Here is a 7,638-nt window from a genome sequence, read left to right as displayed (position 1 = left end):
TTAATATGAGCGGTGGGAAATTATATTTGGGAATTTGTTGCCCCACGAAGCCGGCTCTCGCACATCCCGTACAAGGCAGGACGGGTCTGACCAGTCCACCTGAGCCACTACGGCTGGCCGTTCCCACGCTGATGGTTCCCAGCAGCTCACGGTCTATAGGGGTTGTATATATGAAAGATGTGAAAGCAATGCACAGGTCCTGGGGCGGCTGCTGCCAGCGATGCCTCTTGCCAGGTACTCCAGCTCCATGCTGACTTTGGGACTTCGTCCAACCTAAACTTCCTGAAGAAATTCCTTCCAGTGTGTGACTAACTTTATGATGCACGAGTCTAAATTAATCTTAGTTTTTGCAGTCTCAGCCCTTGGCTGCTTCTTCTCCTCTCAGCGGTAAGGAACTCCTACTCTCCTTACCTGTGGCGAAACTGAAAATATATGCAGGCTGTGACACCTGCTCCTTCAAAATCCCGTCAGTCTTTTCTCAGAGGACACATCCTCCAGGCCTCCATCAGATTTGCTCCTCACCCTTTCATCTTTTCAGCCAGGAAAGTCTCCATGAATAGGAATGTGGGAGCTTTGCTTGCCCTGGTAGATGCTCCAGGTCCTCCCCCACACACAGGAGACAAGGGGGAGGCTGGTATCATCTGGGATCTAGCCTGGGACTGTGAGAAGCTCCACCTGCTGCAGAGGACATTGACACTGTGGGTCAGGGCAGAAAGATCCCCTACTTCTTTACTCCCTCCCACATGCAGCTGCAGTGCTGCTGCAAGCCAGGGAGCAGCATCCCACAGCCCCCAGTTTTACAAAGTCATCTGCAGTGGGACATGAGATGAGGTCACAGCAGTTTGGCACAGAGGAAGATGTCACAGCCCCTGTCCTGTCCTGGCTGAGCTTGCCCACGCTGCCACAAGGAGCCACCAGCGAAGCAATGCTGCTCCATCCCTCACTGTCAGGGTCTGCTTGCAGAGACCTGCTGGTGCCGTGCATCCGCACCAGTGCCCAGCTCCTCATCTCCTGCTGGGAGCAGCTCCGGACAGCCTCGCCTTCACGGTCCCTCTGCAGCCCTCAGTCCTTACATGGCCCCCCCGTGCCGTGTCTGCCCGTGCTGGCAGCCAGGCAGGGGCACAGCAGGGTCCCAGCATGGGGCCGAGAAGGGTGGGAGCTGGCAGCAGCAGCCGGCAGCCTGCCTGGGCAGAGCCACCGGCAGCCTGCCTGGGCAATGCCTGCGTCCAGGTCTGTGCACCAAGCTCTGTGCTCCCTGCCAGCCCCATGGCACTCCCGCTGCAGGGGAGCGTTTTGCTAATCCTTTCATTCCTTCCCTGTGCCCAGCAGCAAAACCTCCTGCCAGCTTTGCAGGAAAATGCTTCTGAACACCTGGGACTCAAGCAGGCAATCCTTCCTTACAAAGTGATGGGGCAGGAGCCGGCTTCCAGCCCTGAGAGGTCCTAATCCACACCAACAGCCTCAGAGCAGGCACTTATATACACAGACCACACTTCACTGGCCCCAAGCTGAAACCAGACAGCTCATTCCCACAGAAATTGGCTGACCTTCCTGACAGATGGCCCCAAAATGCTGGGAGGGGTCTGAGCAGGGCTGCAGCCCAGAGCATCCCATCCTCCCGCCCTCCTCCCAGATTCAGAGCAGCCCACAGCTCAGCCTCCTCCCCACTCAGAGAGGGCAACAGCTTTGCACAGCCCCAACTTGACCTGCTGCCACAAGATACCACCCAGGCCATGATCTCAGCAGTGTTTGGAGCAGGATTAAATATTTATCTGGAGAACAGGGACAGACACAATTGCATTTGGCAGGATTAGTGCTAAAGCCCCTAAAAGATCCACTCATCGCAGCCGTAGCCGGTTGGTCCCTTCCCGGGGATGCCTCGGGCACTTTGGCGGGGGGGTGCACGCTGTGCCAAGGCTCCCACTCCCCTCCCAGCCTTGTGGTCTGTCACTGCCTCCCACGGACCTCAGCCTTTCCTTTGTCTCTTTACCGTGCATCAGAGAGATGAAAAACCCTGCGCTAGAGTCATACTAACTGCTCCCTCCTTAGCGTTTATGATCAGCTGTGTTCAGGTGAATTGAAGACCCTCCTTGGCCTTTGGCCACACTGGAAATATCTGTGAGCCTTCAACTGCCTGAAGGATGCTTCATACTAGTGAATACTGGTGCTGTACTGGTGCCAGCCAGCACTCTCCAGTCCTCGTTAGAGCTTTGAGAGCTTTGTATAACGCAAATAGACCAGCAACCTGGAAATAAACCTCTAACATTCTCTCTCTTCACTAAGAGAAGCTTAAGAAATACATTACAGACTGTGCCTATAGTCTGACACTATATCACAGCAGATGGGATCCTGCTAAGCCTCCTTGGGATCGGCACTGCAGCAACCAAGGGGGTGGGAAAGGACCAGCCACCCTTTCCTTCTCCAGTACGTGTGTCCCAGTACAGGAAAGCTGCTTTTGGACAGAGATATTCCTGGAATAGCCAAGATTTATGGCATGCCAAAAATATATACGCAAGCAGGAAGCTGCTCTGGAGCTCAGCCACAGCCTGGCAGGGGTGTCCCACAAGGGTGTCCCACGAGGGTGTCCCACCACTGTGGGGACCTGCCTGGCCTGCAGGCAGGAGCAGCTCCTCGTGCACCTGCCGGGCCCCGGTGTCAGAGTCACTGTGGCTGCTTTACATGTCCTTTCCTTGTGATATTTATTTCCCACAAGTATGCTCTGGCTTACACAGCCCCTGGCAGGGAATATCAGAGATTTCTGTCACAATTTACCATTTTATCCAGGACATGTTTTCACTGGAAAGTTTAAGAAAATAAAAAAAGCACATTAACATATCAGGGAGGTTTCTGTTTTCTCTTTTCACCCTGTATATAATCCACTGGTAAGCAAAGCGTTCTGATGATCCGAGTAAGCTACTGGCCTCTCCCATCTAGCCAGGATGAGCAGCAGCCTGTGACAGGGTCAGGACCTTTCCATGGCTTTTTACTTTTGATTTTTCCAGAGGACACAACTCAGCACAAGTCCCATTTCCCTAATCCAGGATCTTCTGACAGAATTCCTATAAACATCTCTGAAACCCAACAGGACACCCCGACAGCTCCTCCCAGCCTGCACTGCCCCAGGAGCTGCCCTGCAACCAGATGCTTTGTTTTCTAGATATTTTCTACTCCTCTTCCCTCTCCTCCTTTGGCTTTTCCAAACCCAGCCCAGGCAGCACAGCATCTCCAAGCCCTTCTCGGAGCTCAGCTGCCGTATGTGATTTCCAAGCTGGCTGTCGCCTTCAGCATAACTTCACCATCTGAGGCTTTTCAGGAGCTCTTGTGTTTGCCAAAGCTCACATCCCTATTCCTGGAGTACCAGACTTTCCCTGGCTCCTCTTGCACTTTCCCAGCTCCCAGCATCGCTGTAGCCTTTAATAACTGCTGCTGCACACACACACAGAGGTCGTCAGAAGACCTCTCTTTGCCATTTCCTGACTCATTGCTCACTCCAGGGCTCAGCACTGCCCACTTGGGGAACGTCCCAGTTTATGACTGTCTCTGGTTGCTGCCTGCTGCATGCAGCCTGGCCAAGGTGGCCACGCTGACTGGGCACACATCATGGGTTGGCCATTGGGTCCCAAATGCCTCCTGCCTTTTCAGAGCTTTCCACCACTCATGTTTCCCAGCCACAGCCTCTGCAAGATAAGACACCTGCAAGATATGCCCCCTGCCACTTCCCAGGCTGCTTCTGCAGATGCACAGTGCAGAGCTGGTGGGAATGCCCCTGCACGGCCCCTTTGGCCTGCAGGGCTGGCTGCTTCCCTGCACCTTCCTGCATGGTCCGTGAAGGCTGTACTCGCATCTCCAATGCTGCATTCTCCAGTTAACTCAGACCTGGCATACCAACCCATACAGCCCCTCAGCAGATCCACAGTCACCCAGCCATCACACGAGGTTGGATTTCGAGGATCTCCTGTGCTCAGGGGTTTGGAGAAGCAGCAGGTTACCCCACAACCCAGACAGCCCTGCAAGCCCAGGGCCACACCACCAGCATCCTGCACACAGCATCCTTCTGCAGAGCTGGGACTGGGGCACCCAGCCCGGGGACAGGCACGGCAGCCTGGGGTGGGTCGGGGTGCTGGTCCTGGAGGCTGGGGGTGGCAGCACAGGGGGCACGGTGCCACCATTCCTCTCTGCTGGTTTCCTGCAGGGGCTTGTGAAGCCGGGTGAGAGTTTGAACCCTCAAACCTCCCCAGAAGCGTTGGGAAGATGGAACACAGAGCTCAGAGCCTGCCCCATGGGACTCTTCTGGCCCCAGGCAGCAGGGTCATTTTATTGGGAGGGATTAGGGCAAGGGGGCTGGAGAGGGGACCCTGCCCTGATAACCACAGCCCTTTATCCCTACATGGCACTTCCCGTCCCGAGACTTCCAGACAAAAACTCCCTCCTAGAGCAGAGCCAAGCGAGGGGCCCTGGAATACATCAACACCCCAGTGGCTTTAGCTGACGCAGACATTCCCAAGCAGATTTGAATCTTGCTTTGCAGGAGGGATCCCTCCGCGGCCGCACGCTGCACACGCCAGCCGATTGAGAAGCTCCCAGCAGCCCGACCATGGCTCTGCTACCCAGACACATCACAGGGCTGCTCATCAGCGGGAAAACTCTCTGGCTCCAGCAGATCATAAGCTTATTAAAGATAGATCTGTGCTTTGGTCTGCAGAGAAAACACATCAAAGCCATTTCGGTCTGTGTGCCAGTATCCCCGTTTGGTGGAGATGGAGGCTGGGATGTACTCTCCATTCCCAGCACAGGGCATTGGGGGAGCTCAGCACGGCAGAGGGAGCAGCAGGATCTGCCTCCTTCCAGCTCGGGGAGCCCGGGGCCACATCCTGACTTACTAGCCAGTCCCTGGCTATTTGTTCAGGGGGCTCAGAAGTGGCTGGCGGGGACTGAAGCACCTCACTCACAGCATATTGCTGCCAGCGCTGCTCCCCCTGGGCTGTGCGGAGCCACAGGGGTGGTCAAGGTTCGCTGGAGTTCTACCAACAGCCTGGGACCCACTCAGCTCAAGAGGGAGAGCTAAAAGAGGAAACGGGTCCTCGCACAGCTGGCCTGGCAGTTGATATTTGCACAGTGCTTTGAAACCCACAGATGAAAGATTTGAGAGACACGAAAGGCTGTCACTACCTGTTTGTCATTCGGTGTGGTTCATCCCCCCTGTTGCATGTGCAGGGCGCAATTTTTGGCAGAGGCGACTGCAGCCTTGTGGGAAAGATGCCCAGCCCAGAGCATCCCTGCCACCGACCTGGACCACACGGAGCATCTCCCCACCATGGCACACCTTGAACCCCCAGCACGTCAGCATGGGCTCCTGCTGCCCTGAGTTGTACAAGGAGCAAATTTGCACCCCAGCATTGGCTAGGCTCCAGTTTACTCCTCCTGCTTTGCAGCTGCTCCCCCTTTTTCCTTACCTCTCCCCAGTGCAACCCGAAAGCCTCCATCCCCCCTGCAGCCCCTGAGCCATCTCGGACAGTCCAGCTCCAGGCTCAGCTGTGCTGGCTCCGGGGGGCTCACACCCATGGCAAAGCCAGGTTTGTGCTGTGCAAGTGACAGTGTCAGACCCCCCGGCAGCAGGCAAATGCATACCCGCAGCAGAGAGCCACTCAGGAGGGAGAGTTTGCACATGGCAAGCAAGCAGCAAGGACCCTGAAAGCTTAATGTTAGTGAGGACAGTGACGGGAGCACACAAGGAAGCAGCAGCAGGAGGTAGCGGGCACCCCACACCCCTCTCTGTGCCTGGCACAGCCCAGCAGAGCCCAACACGCCGCATGCCCGGAGTACTGCTCCCCTTCAGCATTTCAAATTTGCCGGATGATAACCCCGGTGTGAGTTCACAGCTCTGATCCCACCCACTTGTGATCTGACTCATGTTGTAGTCACCGCGCTGCCTGGATATTGGTACGTGAGGAGGGAGGGAGGCAGGGAGGGAGGAGAGGAGGCAGCCACTGCTCACAGCACACGCGTCTGCCTTCACACACCGAGCCACGCACGCCAGGGAAAGTTGGAGCAGCGCAGCCACCAACGGCTCCCACCTGCTCCAGGGCTGTGGGAAAGCAGCACCTTTCCCAGGTAAAGCTTTTGCCTTACTTTTCTCTTGGTTGATATGCTGGTAAATTACTTTCTAGGTGAGATCTTAGAGGGGTTAGTGGGTCCTCACTGAGGGTGGGGTGTGCTAAGCACCCGGGTCAGAGCAAGAGGGTGCTGCTCATCAGACCCTTCACACCATCTCTGTCCTGCCACGCCTGGAGCAAAGGGCAGTTTGGGGACTTTTGCTGGTGAGAACCACTGGAGCCAAGAACATCAGGGACAGAGGGAGGACATGGGTGGAGTGTAGCCAGGGCACAGAGGCAGAGCCCTGCCCTACCTAAGCATCTGCAGAAGTGCAGCATCTCTGCCCAAGCAGTCTCCCCAGAGGGTTTGCTCCTAAGCCAACTTCTAGTACCAAGCTTCCCAAACCCTTTCTCCAAGCACCCCAGCCCCTCCATCCAGCCCTCCACGCCGTGGCACTTGGCAGGCACCTGCTGGAGCAGGGGTTGCCCACTTCTGGGCACATGGCTGGCCATGGGGCTGGGAACCCCCAAGCTGGGCTGTAGCCCTGGCACAAATGGGTGGGTGGGCTGTCCCCAGGGGGATGCAATGCTTGCTGTGCCCCAGCTGGAACAGGCTTTGGCAGGGGGCTGGGACTGTGCTGCTGGGACCCATGCAGCCCCAAGCGCACCCACGAGCTCAGCGCCCGTTTTCAGTTTCACCTTTCCTAGGCACCCTCCGCCAAACAAACTTCCAAAATGCTGACTGCTCTGCTGGTTTCCGCATACCTCTCTGGGTTTTCTGCTTTCAGGGGTCCCAAACTCTCTTACCCGCAAGCCCTTTTCCTCCCAGGGGGCACAATGGAGGGCTGGGGGCTGTGATAGGGAGGGGGATTGCATCCCCCAGCCCCTCTGCTCACACTGGAGGAAGTAATTGCTGCCGTGTATCAGGGTTCAGGGTGGGATGGGGCAGAGAGAACACCAGGCTGCAGAGCAGACCAAGGAGCTGGGACTAAAGCATCAGGTGATGCAGCCAGACAGGACCCCAGTATCCCCCCCCCAGTCCCAGGGGCACAGAAAGGTTGCAGAGGGGCTCAGCAAACATTGAGACTTGAACTGTCTGTGTGCACCTGTAAGACTGCGGGGTGAGCTTTGTCTACCCACCCGGAAGAGGGCATGGTGCACCTCCGATGGGTGAGCACCCACGTGTAGCACACCCAGCAGCTCTGCCCCAGGGAGCGAGGGGTCCAGGGATTGTAAGAAAGAGATGGAGAGAAGGGAGCAATATCTCCAGTGACAGGTTCACCAACTGCAGGGGCAGAGGCGCGCTGGGGGATGCCATGGGATGTGGTGCCTCATGGGAGGCGGGGGGAGGAGCACAGCCCTTCCAGAAAGGTTGCTCATAAACCAGAAACAACCCTACAACAGCACCAAAGCCCTCCATAGACAGTGGGGCAGGCTAGTTTCTGCACCGCTCTCACATTTGTCCCCTCTCACGTTGACTTCAAGCCCCAACTCAGGCAAATTTGGTCTTGTCCTCTTGTGGGGCAGGCTCATGGCTCCGGCAGAG

Source organism: Pterocles gutturalis, unplaced genomic scaffold (genome assembly GCF_000699245.1).
Source record: "Pterocles gutturalis isolate BGI_N339 unplaced genomic scaffold, ASM69924v1 scaffold15666, whole genome shotgun sequence".
Lineage (NCBI taxonomy): Eukaryota > Metazoa > Chordata > Aves > Pterocliformes > Pteroclidae > Pterocles > Pterocles gutturalis.
This window is presented reverse-complemented; position numbering follows the sequence as displayed.